The sequence below is a fragment of the Aquarana catesbeiana genome, linkage group LG06 (assembly GCF_042186555.1).
Source record: "Aquarana catesbeiana isolate 2022-GZ linkage group LG06, ASM4218655v1, whole genome shotgun sequence".
NCBI classification, from domain to species: Eukaryota; Metazoa; Chordata; class Amphibia; order Anura; family Ranidae; genus Aquarana; species Aquarana catesbeiana.
Genome location: NC_133329.1, coordinates 391,275,992 through 391,288,421, shown reverse-complemented (window position 1 = coordinate 391,288,421; position 12,430 = coordinate 391,275,992). Strand labels below are relative to the sequence as shown.

Below are 12,430 nucleotides of genomic sequence, written 5' to 3'. Positions count from 1 at the left end.
TGGTCTATCACATAAAATCCCAATACATTTCTGGTTGTAACATGACAAAATGTGGAAAATGTCAAGGGGTATGAATACTTTTTCAAGGCACTAATACTTGGGGGTTCTAAGTGAAAAAGTAAAAAAAATTGCCCCAGCAGGCAGCAAGTGGTTAATATGTTACAAACAGAATTGAATAAGGTCCCCTTTGCTGGCTAGAGATCTGTGGTAGATGCTCCACACACCACAAGTGAACAGTTCAGATATATTTTAATAGGTCGAAGGAGGAAACCAACATTTTTTTTCGAGGCCCCAACATAGCCGGCTGCATCAGAGTTTCCAGACCGATGACACTGCCTATGGACAAAGTTGCACGATTGGTGGTATTTAGACCAGTACAGTCTCAGGCACAGGGGTCTTCTTTATTTCCTAGCAGTGACGCTGCACTGCGGTGATAAGGATTCTTTCCTTGGCCTCCCTCTTCTGCCATTGGCTGGATGTGTGCAGGCCGAGCCTCGTACTGAGGTTATAAGCGGAAAGAGGCTCCATGGAGATGGGCCAGGAGTTTGGAGGTCTTTGGAAAAGCCTGAAGGCTGCTGAAGAAAACAACCATCATCTGCATTCAGGGAAGCGTCCTTCAATAACTGGAAGAGAAACAAAAGATCAGGTATTCAGAAAGAGATTTCTTCCAATCAGAAAACGTAATTTCCTGTGCATTCACTGGGACAGGAAATCAGGGTGAATGTTCCCAATGGGGACACAAACACCAACAGCAATTTTGACAGAGGTTCTAACCCCCTGGTGCCCAACTGGTGGCCCTTTGGCAGTTCAATGTGCAGCCCCTGGGCCCCTGCCAACTGTGTTTGTATGTTCTTGCCTAGACTGACTTCCAGCAGTTAAAGGCCAATTGAACTTTTAGTTTAAATCTGCTAAATACATGTCAGGTTCATAAAAGCAAAAGGTGTGCACAGCCTGAGTAGAAAAGCCAGTCCCCTGCCAGCATGCTGCAGAGTAGCACCCATGCTCTCTGTATGCGGAAGCAGCTGCCTCTCTGCACATGCCCACCCACTCCCCCCCCTGAGTCAGACCAGGAGCTCTCCAATCAGCAGGGAGCAGGAGCTTTTCAATTGAGAGGCTTATAGGGGTTGTGTTGAGCCTCTGAAGACCACAGCAAGGGTGCCACTCTGCAGCATGCTGGCAGAGGACAGGATTTTCTACTCAGGCTGTGGCTGCTTTATAAAAAAAAAGAAAAAGAAACACAACTGTAAAACTTTGCGCATCTTTTGGGAAGTAGCAATGTGGGTAGGTGACAATGACAAGGAAATGGCACCAACATCCCTGTAGATAAGTGTAGACAAGGGAAATTTTTGAGGGTGCCGGCAAAACAAGAAGAAGTCATTTCAATACTCCGCAATATGTATAAAAAAAATGACAAGATTTTTATTGCTACATACAAGACAAAGTTAAAAGTTTTTTTTTGGTACAGTGGAACCTCGGATTGCGAGTAAAGCGGTTAACGAGCGTTTCGCAATACAAGCACTGTATTTTAAAAAAACGTAACTCGGTTTATGAGTGTTGTCTCGCAAAACGAGCACAATTCAGGCCAAAGCGGTGGGCAGTACCGCTTTTGGCCTGAGGTGGGGGGGGGGCGCCGGAGCCAAGCAGAGCCGAACGTCCGGAAATGCACGGAAAGGCCCCGAGTACAGCACGGCTGACCTCGGCAAATCTCGGGTAGGAAGTCTTTCCGAGGTTTGCCGAGGTCAGCCGAACTGTTCTCGGGCCTTTTCGGCCGTTTCAGAGGCTCTCCAGCCTCCCCCCCCCCCCCGCCTCTGCCCGCATGCGGTATTGCATCCCATTGAAGTCAATGCGGAATGAATTATTTTCGTTTCCGTTGACTTCCATGGGAAAACTCGCTTTGATATGCGAGTACTTTGGAACACGAGCATTCTCCTGGAACGGATTATGCTCCTAATCCAAGGTTCCACTGTATAAGTTATGTGCACATGTACAAGGAAACATCTAGAATTCAAAGCAGATGACAACATTGAATCACTCGGCAATATCATTGGAGTGATTGTCCCGACATGTTTCGCCACTCTGGGCTCATCAAGGGATGTTTTAAAGAACAATTAGATGTAACACTGCATAGAACGAAAGAAAATTAAAAACATTACATTGACTTAGAATACAATACAAAAAAAAAAATAGGAAATAAAAATAATAATGGCACGGTAGAGTCGGCTGTCGACTACCACGCCCATCACCAATCGCTCACCCATATGAGGATCTTTTGCCTGCGACTCAATGTCAAGAAAAACCGTCACTGGCTAGTGCACATAGGGAGACGCCAAATAGGGCCCGAAAAAATTGTTCGCCTGGAATCTAGCCAAAGGAGTAGTGCAAAAATGAATAAATGAAAATATCCTAAGTGAAATATAAATCTACTATAAAAAATAATTTAAGTGAAAGGGAGTGAGGGGAGGGGGGGAGAAAGGACTAGGAAAAGGAAAATAAGGGATGGAAGATGACAAGTAGGGAAGAAGGGGGAGGAGAGGGGGAAAGAAAGGATGGAGGGAAGGAGGGGGATCTTTTATTTTGATGCACCTGAAATGCATTTAGCTGATTTTAACTGAAAGTTCAATTGGACATTAAATGCCCAAATTCTCTGACCATCTCCTGTATCATGTCTGCAGTCTCTGACCATCTCCTATAATATGTCTGCAGTCTCTGACCATAACCTGTACTATGTCTGCAGTCTCTGACCATCTCCTGTATCATGTCTGCTGTCTCTGACCATCTCCTGTATCATATCTGCAGTCTCTGACCATCTCCTGTATAATGTCTGCAGTCTCTGACCATCTCCTGTATAATGTCTGCAGTCTCTGACCGTCTCCTGTATTATGTCTGCAGTCTCTGACCATCTCCTGTATAATGTCTGCAGTCTCTGACCATCTCCTGTATAATGTCTGCAGTCTCTGACCATCTCTTGTATCATGTCTGCAGTCTCTGACCATCTCCTGTATAATGTCTGCAGTCTCTGACCATCTCCTGTATAATGTCTGCAGTCTCTGACCGTCTCCTGTAGTATGTAAAAGAAAAAAACTGCGCTGTTTCCAAACCAACAACTACAGCTGCAGCTCAAAGTGAAATGTACACAATCATAAATAGATAAACGTAAGGAGCTGCACTTCTCAAAAAACATAGTTACATAGTAGGTGAGGTTAAAAAAAGACACAAGTCCATCAAGGCCAACCTATGTGTGTGATTATATGTCAGTATTACATTGTATATCCCTGTATGTTGCGGTCGTTCAGGTGCTTATCTAATAGTTTTTTTTAAATTATCGATGCTCCCCGCTGAGACCACCGCCTGTGGAAGGGGATTCCACATCCTTGCCGCTCTTACAGTAAAGAACCCTCTATGCAGTAAAACTGCTTTTCTTCTAATTTTAATGAGTGGCCACGAGTCTTGTTAAATTCCCTTACGTGACGTAAAAGGCTGCCAGGGAACATCAGAAGGAGAGCGTAGCTGCACTGGACACAGCGAGTGAATAATAGAGCATTGAACCCTCACTGTGTCCTTTTATAGAACTCCCAGCACAGCAGGGTATCAATATTATAATAAATCACACAGGCAGCACAGTAAGTGCTCGTTTAATTTTTTTTTTTTTTTTTCGTTTATCAGATCATTTCATTTAGATGCGGCATTCGTTATTTCAGAAAAATTCGTTACGTTCAGTTTGCCAAATTTGGAAGGAAATTCCAATACCTATAATTTAATAGTTTATAAATAATAATAATAAAAACTATAATAATGGTTAATAATTTAATTATGTTAGAAAATACGAAAAACAAAATTATCCAAATGTTTTTCGTTCTTTCGAATTTCGTTTTAGAAATTTTTTTTTTTTTTAAATTCAAATAGTCTTTCGTTCATTCAAAAGCAGAGCCATGATAGAGCCATGATAGGGATATGATAGAGATATTATAGAGCTATGATAGGGCCATGATAAGGCCATGATAGGGCCATAATAGGGATATGATAGGGCCATGATAGGGATATGATAGAGATATGATAGAGCTATGATAGGGCCATGATAAGGCCATGATAGGGCCATAATAGGGATATGATAGAGCCATGATAGGGATATGATAGAGCCATGATAGGGATATGATAGAGATATTATAGAGCCATGATAGGGCCATGATAGGGATATGATAGAGATATTATAGAGCTATGATAGGGCCATGATAGGGCCATGATAAGGCCATGATAGGGCCATAATAGGGATATGATAGGGCCATGATAAAACCATGGTAGGGCCATGATAGGGATATGATAGAGCCATGATAAGGCCATGATACAGTGGCGTAGCGTGGGGGGTGCAGGGGGTGCCGTGGCCCCGGGCGCGACATTTAGGGGGGCGCCAGTATGTGCCACTGGCTGCCTCCTCCTAATTTCAAATTCCTGTGTACCCTGCGCTCCGGCCGCCATGTTAAGTGTCCGGCGCCCTGTGATTGGGCGTATGGGGGTCATGTGAGGCGTAGGGCTGGCCTGTCCTCGATCGCTCCTGAAGTCCCGCCTCCGCACATGACCCCCCATACGCCCAATCACAGTGCGCTGGACACTGAACATGGCAGCAGGCAGAGCGCAGGGGAGAGAAGAAACAACGTGAGCCGCCGCTGTCTTCTCCTCCTCATCCGGACTGATGCAGGCCAGGATAAGAGGTGAGTGAGACTCCCTCGTGAGAGTCTTGTTACTGGCCGGGGGGGCGGCGGGGTGAGAGAGAGAGACTGTAGGCAGGACAGTATAGTGTAGTATAGTGGTCAGTATAGTGGACAGTGTAGTGTAGTATAGTGGTCAGTATAGTGGACAGTATAGTGTAGTATAGTGGTCAGTATAGTGGACAGTGTAGTGTAGTATAGTGGTCAGTATAGTGGACAGTGTAGTGTAGTATAGTGGTCAGTATAGTGGTCAGTATAGTATAGTGATTAGTATAGTGTAGTTTAGTATGGAGGTCAGTGTAGTGTAGTGGTCAGTATGGGGGGCAGTGTAGTGGACAGTATAGTGTAGTAGTCAGTGTAGTGTAGTATAGTGGACAGTGTATTATGGTGGTCAGTATAGTACAGTATAGTGGTTAGTGTAGTATAGTAGTTAGCATAGTGGTCAGTATAGTGTAGTTTAGTATGGAGGTCAGTGTAGTGTAGTATAGTGGTCAGTATGGTGGTTAGTGTAGTGGACAGTATAGTGGTCAGTATAGTGTAGTGGACAGTGTAGTATAGTGTGGTGGTCAGTGTAGTGTAGTATAGTGGTCAGTATAGTATAATGGACAGTGTAGTGGTCAGTGTAGTGTAGTATGGTGGTCAGTATAGTGGACAGTGTAGTATAGTGGACAGTGTAGTGTAGTATGGTGGTCAGTATAGTGTTGTGTAGTATAGTGGACAGTGTAGTATGATGGTCAGTATAGTGTAGTATAGTGGTTAGTGTAGTATAGTATAGTGGTTAGTATAGTGGTCAGTATAGTGTAGTTTAGTATAGAGGTCAGTGTAGTGTAGTGGACAGTATAGTATAGTGGACAGTGTAGTGTAGTATAGTGGACAGTGTAGTGTAGTATAGTGGACAGTGTAGTGTTGTATGGTGGTCAGTGTAATGTAGTATAGTGGACAGTGTAGTATAGTGGACAGTGTAGTATGGTGGTCAGTATAGTGTAGTATAGTGGTCAGTGTAGTATAGTGGTCAGTGTATAGTGGACAGTTTAATGTAGTATAGTGGACAGTGTAGTATGGTGGTCAGTATAGTATGGAGGACAGTGTAGTGTAGTATAGTGGTCAGTGTAGTGTAGTATAGTGGACAGTGTAGTATAGTGGTCAGTGTAGTGTAGTATAGTGGTCAGTGTAGTATGGTGGTCAGTATAGTGTAGTATAGTGGACAGTGTAGTGCAGTATAGTGGACAGTGTAGTGTAGTATAGTGGACAGTGTAGTATAGTGGACAGTGTAGTGGTCAGTGTAGTGGACAGTATAGTGGTCAGTGTAGTATAGTGGACAGTATAGTATAGTGGTCAGTGTAGTGGACAATGTAGTGTAGTGGACAGTGTAGTTCTCAGTGTAGTGGACAATGTAGTGTAGTGGTCAGTATAGGAATCAGGTAGGTCAGTACTATTGTATTTGAAGGGACTCAGGGATAGGAAGTCCACAGGTTGGGGGGGGGGGGGGGGGGCGCAAATTACTTGCCTTGCCCCGGGTGCTGACAACCCACGCTACGCCACTGCCATGATATAGCCATAATAGAGCCATGGTAGGGCCATGATAGGGATATGATAGGGATATTATAGAGCTATGATAGAGCCATGATAGGGATATGATAGAGATATTATAGAGCTATGATATAGCCATGATAGGGATATGATAGAGCCATGATAGGGCCATGGTAAGGCCATGATAGGGATATTATAGAGCTATGATAGGGCCATGATAGGGATATGATAGAGATATTATAGAGCTATGATAGGGCCATGATAAGGCCATGATAAGGCCATGATAGGGCCATAATAGGGATATGATAGGGCCATGATAAAACCATGGTAGGGCCATGATAGGGATATGATAGAGCCATGATAAGGCCATGATATAGCCATAATAGAGGCATGATATAGCCATGATAGGGATATGATGGAGCCATGATAGGGCCATGATAGAGGCATGATATAGGCATTAATATAGCCATGATATAGCCATGATAGAGGCATGATATAGCCATGATAGGGATATGATATAGCCATGATAGGGATATGATATAGCCATGATAGAGGCATGATATAGCCATGATATAGGCATGATATAGCCATGATAGGGATATGACAGAGATATGATAGAGCCATGGTAGGGCCATGGTAGAGGCATGATAGAGGCATGATAGGGATATAATAGGGCCATGATAGGGATATGATAAAGCTATGATAAGGCCATGATAGGGCCATGGTAGAAGCATGATAGGGATATGATAGAGCTATGGTAGGGCCATGATAGGGATATGATAGAGCTATGATAAGGCCATGATAGGGCCATAATAGGGATAGGATAGGGCCATGATAGGACCATGATAGGGATATGATATAGCCATGATAAAACCATGGTAGGGCCATGATAGGGATATGATAGGGCCATGATAGAGGCATGATATAGCCATAATAGAGGCATGATAGGGCCATAATAGGACCATGATAGGGATATGATAGAGCCATGATAGAGCCATGATAGGGCAATGATAGAGCCATGATAGAGCCATGATAGAGCACCTGCTTACTGTGCTGTCTGTGTGATTATTGCGACATTCGTTATTTCAGATAAATTCGTTACGTTCGGTTTGCCAAATTTGAAAGGAAATTCCAATACCTATAACTTAATAGTTAATAAATAATAATAACCTATAATAATAGTTATAATTAAAATAATAATAATAAAAACTATAATAATGGTTAATAATTTAATTATGTTAGAAAATACGAAAAACAAAATTATCCAAATGTTTTTCGTTCTTTCGAATTTCGTTTTAGAATTTTTTTTTTTTTAAATTCAAATAGTCTTTCGTTCATTCAAAAGCAGAGCCATGATAGAGCCATGATAGGGATATGATAGAGATATTATAGAGCTATGATAGAGCCATGATAAGGATATGATAGAAATAGTATAGAGCTATGATAGAGCCATGATAGGGATATGATAGAGATAGTATAGAGCTATGATAGAGCCATGATAGGGATATGATAGAGATAGTATAGAGCTATGATAGAGCCATGATAGGGATATGATAGAGCTATGATAAAACCATGGTAGGGCCATGATAGGGATATGATAGAGATATTATAGAGCTATGATAGAGCCATGATAGGGATATGATAGAGATATTATAGAGCTATGATAGGGCCATGGTAGGGGTATGATAGAGCTATGATAAAACCATGGTAGGGCCATGATAGGGATATGATAGGGATATGATAGAGATATGATAGAGCCATGATAGGGATATGATAGAGATATGATAGAGCTATGATAGAGCCATGATAGGGATATGATAGAGATATGATAGAGCTATGATAGAGCCATGATAGGGATATGATAGAGATAGTATAGAGCTATGATAGAGCCATGATAGGGATATGATAGAGCTATGATAAAACCATGGTCGGGCCATGATAGGGATATGATAGAGATATTATAGAGCTATGATAGAGCCATGATAGGGATATGATAGAGATATTATAGAGCTATGATAGGGCCATGGTAGGGGTATGATAGAGCTATGATAAAACCATGGTAGGGCCATGATAGGGATATGATAGGGATATGATAGAGAAATTATAGAGCTATGATAGAGCCATGATAGAGATATTATAGAGCTATGATAGGGCTATGATAAGGCCATGATAGGGCTTAATAGGGATATGATAGGACCATGATAAAACCATGATATACCCATGATAGAGGCATGATATAGCCATGATAGGGATATGATAGGGCCATGATAGGAGGCATGATATAGCCATGATAGAGGCATGATAGAGCCATGATAGGGCCATGATAGAGGCATGATATAGCCATGATAGAGGCATGATATAGCCATGATAGGGATATGATAGAGCCATGATAGAGGAATGATATAGCCATGATAGAGGCATGATATAGGCATGATAGGGATATGATAGAGATATGATAAAGCCATGGTAGGGCCATGGTGGGGCCATGGTAGAGGCACGATAGAGGCATTATAGGGATATAATAGGGCCATGGTAGAACCATGGTAAAGCCATGGTAGGGATATGATAAGGCCATGATAGGGCCATGATACAGGCATGATAGGGATATGATAGAGCTATGGTAGGGCCATGATAGGGATATGATAGAACTATGATAAGGCCATGATAGGGCCATAATAGGGATATGATAGGGCCATGATAGGACCATGATAGGGATATGTTTGAGCCATAATAGAGGCATGATAGAGCCATGATAGGGCCATAATAGGACCATGATAGGACCATGATAGGGATATGATAGAGCCATGATAGGGCCATGATAGAGCCATGATAAGGCACCTGCTTACTGTGCTGTCTGTGTGATTACTGTAATGCTGATGATCATAAGACGGTGAGATGCTGCTACTTTACACTTCATTTGGGTGAAGCAGTAAAGATGTGCAGCAGAGCTGCATTTTTACTGCCCTCCAAACAAAGCCACTTTAACCTCTTCCTGTCCAGCGATGTACCAGTACGTCTCTGGATTGGAAGGGTGATATCTCGGTCATCACTGCAGCAATGATATAATTTTTTAGCCCCAGCAATTCTGCACAAACTAAAAGTAATCCTAGTGGCTAAGAAGCCGCTGGATTATTTTTCCAGGCAGTGGAAGAGGGTCCCTCAACCACCACCTTTAAGATGGGACCAGTAGCATCCAGTTCCTTAGACACAGTGAGAGGGGTGGATGTCGTTCCTCCCACTGTGTGACGTCACAAACCAGGAGTGGCGAGAATTGTATCACTTCCGGTTTTGTTATCATGTAAACAATCCATTACCGGCCTGAACAAGCATCTGATCAGACTGATCTTGGTTTCATCAGGTGCTTTGGAGGCCAGAGGACAGATAAGAGGGTCTAAAAGACCCCAGATATCTCCATAAACAGGACCTGTCATGGCCTATACTATCACAAGGGATGTTGTACATCCCTTGTGAAAGGAAAGAACAAAGAAAAAAAAATGTAAAAGATACAGTGTAAGATTTTTTTATTTAAAAAAAAAAAATACAATTTAAACTGCCCCCACTCCTTTGTGCAATTGCAAACACACACATATATGTAAATGGCAACAAACCTGCATTTTGTTTTGAGCCGAGGTCAGGGGTGGGGTCAAGGGTGTGGTTGAAAGAGGCCCCATCAGGTAGGCTGTGCGGAGGCCCCATGATTTCTAACAGCGGCCCTGGTGACTCGGCTCAGGTGCCCCCATAGCAAGCTGCTTGCTGTGTGGGCACTCAACAGGAGGAAGGGGCCAGGAGCACCGATGAGGGACCTGAGAAGAGGAGGATCCGGGCTGCTCTGTGCAAAACCAACTGCATAGAGGAGTTAAGTAAGCATGTCCTCCAGCCAATGTATGTCCTCCGACACCTGCTGATTAGCGAGGAGAGACACAGAACAGAGCTCTGCCTATGTAAACAAGGCAGAGCTCTGTCCTGTCAGTGGGGGATGTGCGGGATTTCGGTTCCCTGCAAAGCAGGGACCGATTGTATGATTGAGTGCTAAGGCTGCTTTCACACTGATGCGCTACAGTTTACCTGCACCGTGGGTTCAGCGCAGTGCGCCTGTGGCTTTCCTGTGGGTTAGCTGCACTTTGCCATAGAATTCTATTATATCCTGCAGGTGTGATGCACTTTCTGAAAGCACACCAAACCCACAGGTAATAACAGAAGTCTATGGCTCAGTACGGGTAATAATAGAAGTCTATGGCTCAGTACGGGTAATAATAGAAGTCTATGGCTCAGTACGGGTAATAACAGAAGTCTATGGCTCAGTACGGGTAATAACACAAGTCTATGGCTCAGTACGGGTAATAACAGAAGCCTATGGGTCAGTACAGGTAATAACAGAAGTCTATGGATCAGTTCAGGTAATAACAGAAGTCTATGGGTCAGTACAGGTAATAACAGAAGCCTATGGGTCAGTACAGGTAATAACAGAAGTCTATGGGTCAGTACAGGTAATAACAGAAGTCTATGGGTCAGTACGGGTAATAACAGAAGTCTATGGGTCAGTACAGGTAATAATAGAAGTCTATGGGTCAGTACAGGTAATAATAGAAGTCTATGGGTCAGTACAGGTAATAACAGAAGTCTATGGGTCAGTACAGGTAATAACAGAAGTCTATGGCTCAGTACAGGTAATAACAGAAGTCTATGGGTCAGTACAGGTAATAATAGAAGTCTATGGATCAGTACAGGTAATAACAGAAGTCTATGGGTCAGTACAGGTAATAACAGAAGTCTATGGCTCAGTACAGGTAATAATAGAAGTCTATGGGTCAGTACAGGTAATAACAGAAGTCTGTGGGTCAGTACAGGTAATAATAGAAGTCTATGGGTCAGTACAGGTAATAACAGAAGTCTGTGGCTCACAGGTAATAACAGAAGTCTATGGCTCAGTACAGGTAATAATAGAAGTCTATGGCTCGGTACAGGTAATAATAGAAGTCTATGGCTCAGTACAGGTAATAACAGAAGTCTATGGGTCAGTACAGGTAATAACAGAAGTCTATGGCTCAGTACAGGTAATAACAGAAGTCTATGGGTCAGTACAGGTAATAATAGAAGTCTATGGGTCAGTACAGGTAATAACAGAAGTCTGTGGGTCAGTACAGGTAATAATAAAAGTCTATGGGTCAGTACAGGTAATAACAGAAGTCTGTGGCTCACAGGTAATAACAGAAGTCTATGGCTCAGTACAGGTAATAACAGAAGTCTATGGGTCAGTACAGGTAATAACAGAAGTCTATGGCTCAGTACAGGTAATAATAGAAGTCTATGGCTCGGTACAGGTAATAAAAGAAGTCTATGGGTCAGTACAGGTAATAACAGAAGTCTATGGCTCAGTACAGGTAATAATAGAAGTCTATGGGTCAGTACAGGTAATAACAGAAGTCTATGGGTCAGTACAGGTAATAATAGAAGTCTATGGCTCAGTACAGGTAATAACAGAAGTCTATGGGTCAGTACAGGTAATAACAGAAGTCTATGGGTCAGTACAGGTAATAATAGAAGTCTATGGATCAGTACAGGTACATTGCACCGCACCTGCAGATCAATGTGAAAGCAGCCCAGTGTAGCGAGTGCAGAGTGCAGATATCCCCATTGCTGTTTGATTTTTTATTAAAAACTGACCTCAATCTTCACTTCTTCCTCAGGATTCCTGCAGGTATCGTTGGCGGTTGCTGTCCCCCAGGCGGGTATGGCTGGCGGCTGCTGCTGGCTGTCCCCCTGGATGAATACAGATGGTCGGTTTTGCTGGTACTTCTGGCGGGTATTGTGGATACTGCTGGTGGGTACTGTTGGTACTACTGGTGGGTACTGTTAGCAGTTACTGCTAGCGGTTATTGCTGCTGGGTACTCCTGGTGGGTATCGCTGGCGGCTGGTGTCCCAGGCAGAGTACATTTGGTATCACTCCGCCTGTGACAGGAGCCGGCACTATACAGGACTCATTGGCTCTGCTCTCTACTGCAGCCGCATGCTTACTCTAGCGACGGCTCCATTCACACGATTCTCGGGGATGGCGGGTCGGAGAACCCGTGATCTGGGCTTGCTGACCGGCCACCCCAGAGCAGGAGGTGGCGGGTCACATCAGAGGGTTGCGTGGGCCAGCAGTTGGGCATATAATATTAGTAGTGATCACTGTATTGGTGTCACTGGTTCCCAC

At 43.4% G+C, this 12,430-nt stretch overlaps 1 long non-coding RNA gene across 1 annotated transcript; it reads right to left on the bottom strand.

Annotated features, from left to right (window-relative positions):
• Nucleotides 1-232: 232 nt before the first annotated feature.
• LOC141147821 (uncharacterized) lies at nucleotides 233-12,049 on the bottom strand. The gene is made up of 2 exons (XR_012245156.1): nucleotides 11,898-12,049; nucleotides 233-623 (listed from the first exon to the last, which is right to left on the bottom strand). It is a non-coding gene; the product is annotated as an uncharacterized lncRNA (long non-coding RNA).
• Between the last annotated feature and the right edge of the window lie 381 nt (nucleotides 12,050-12,430).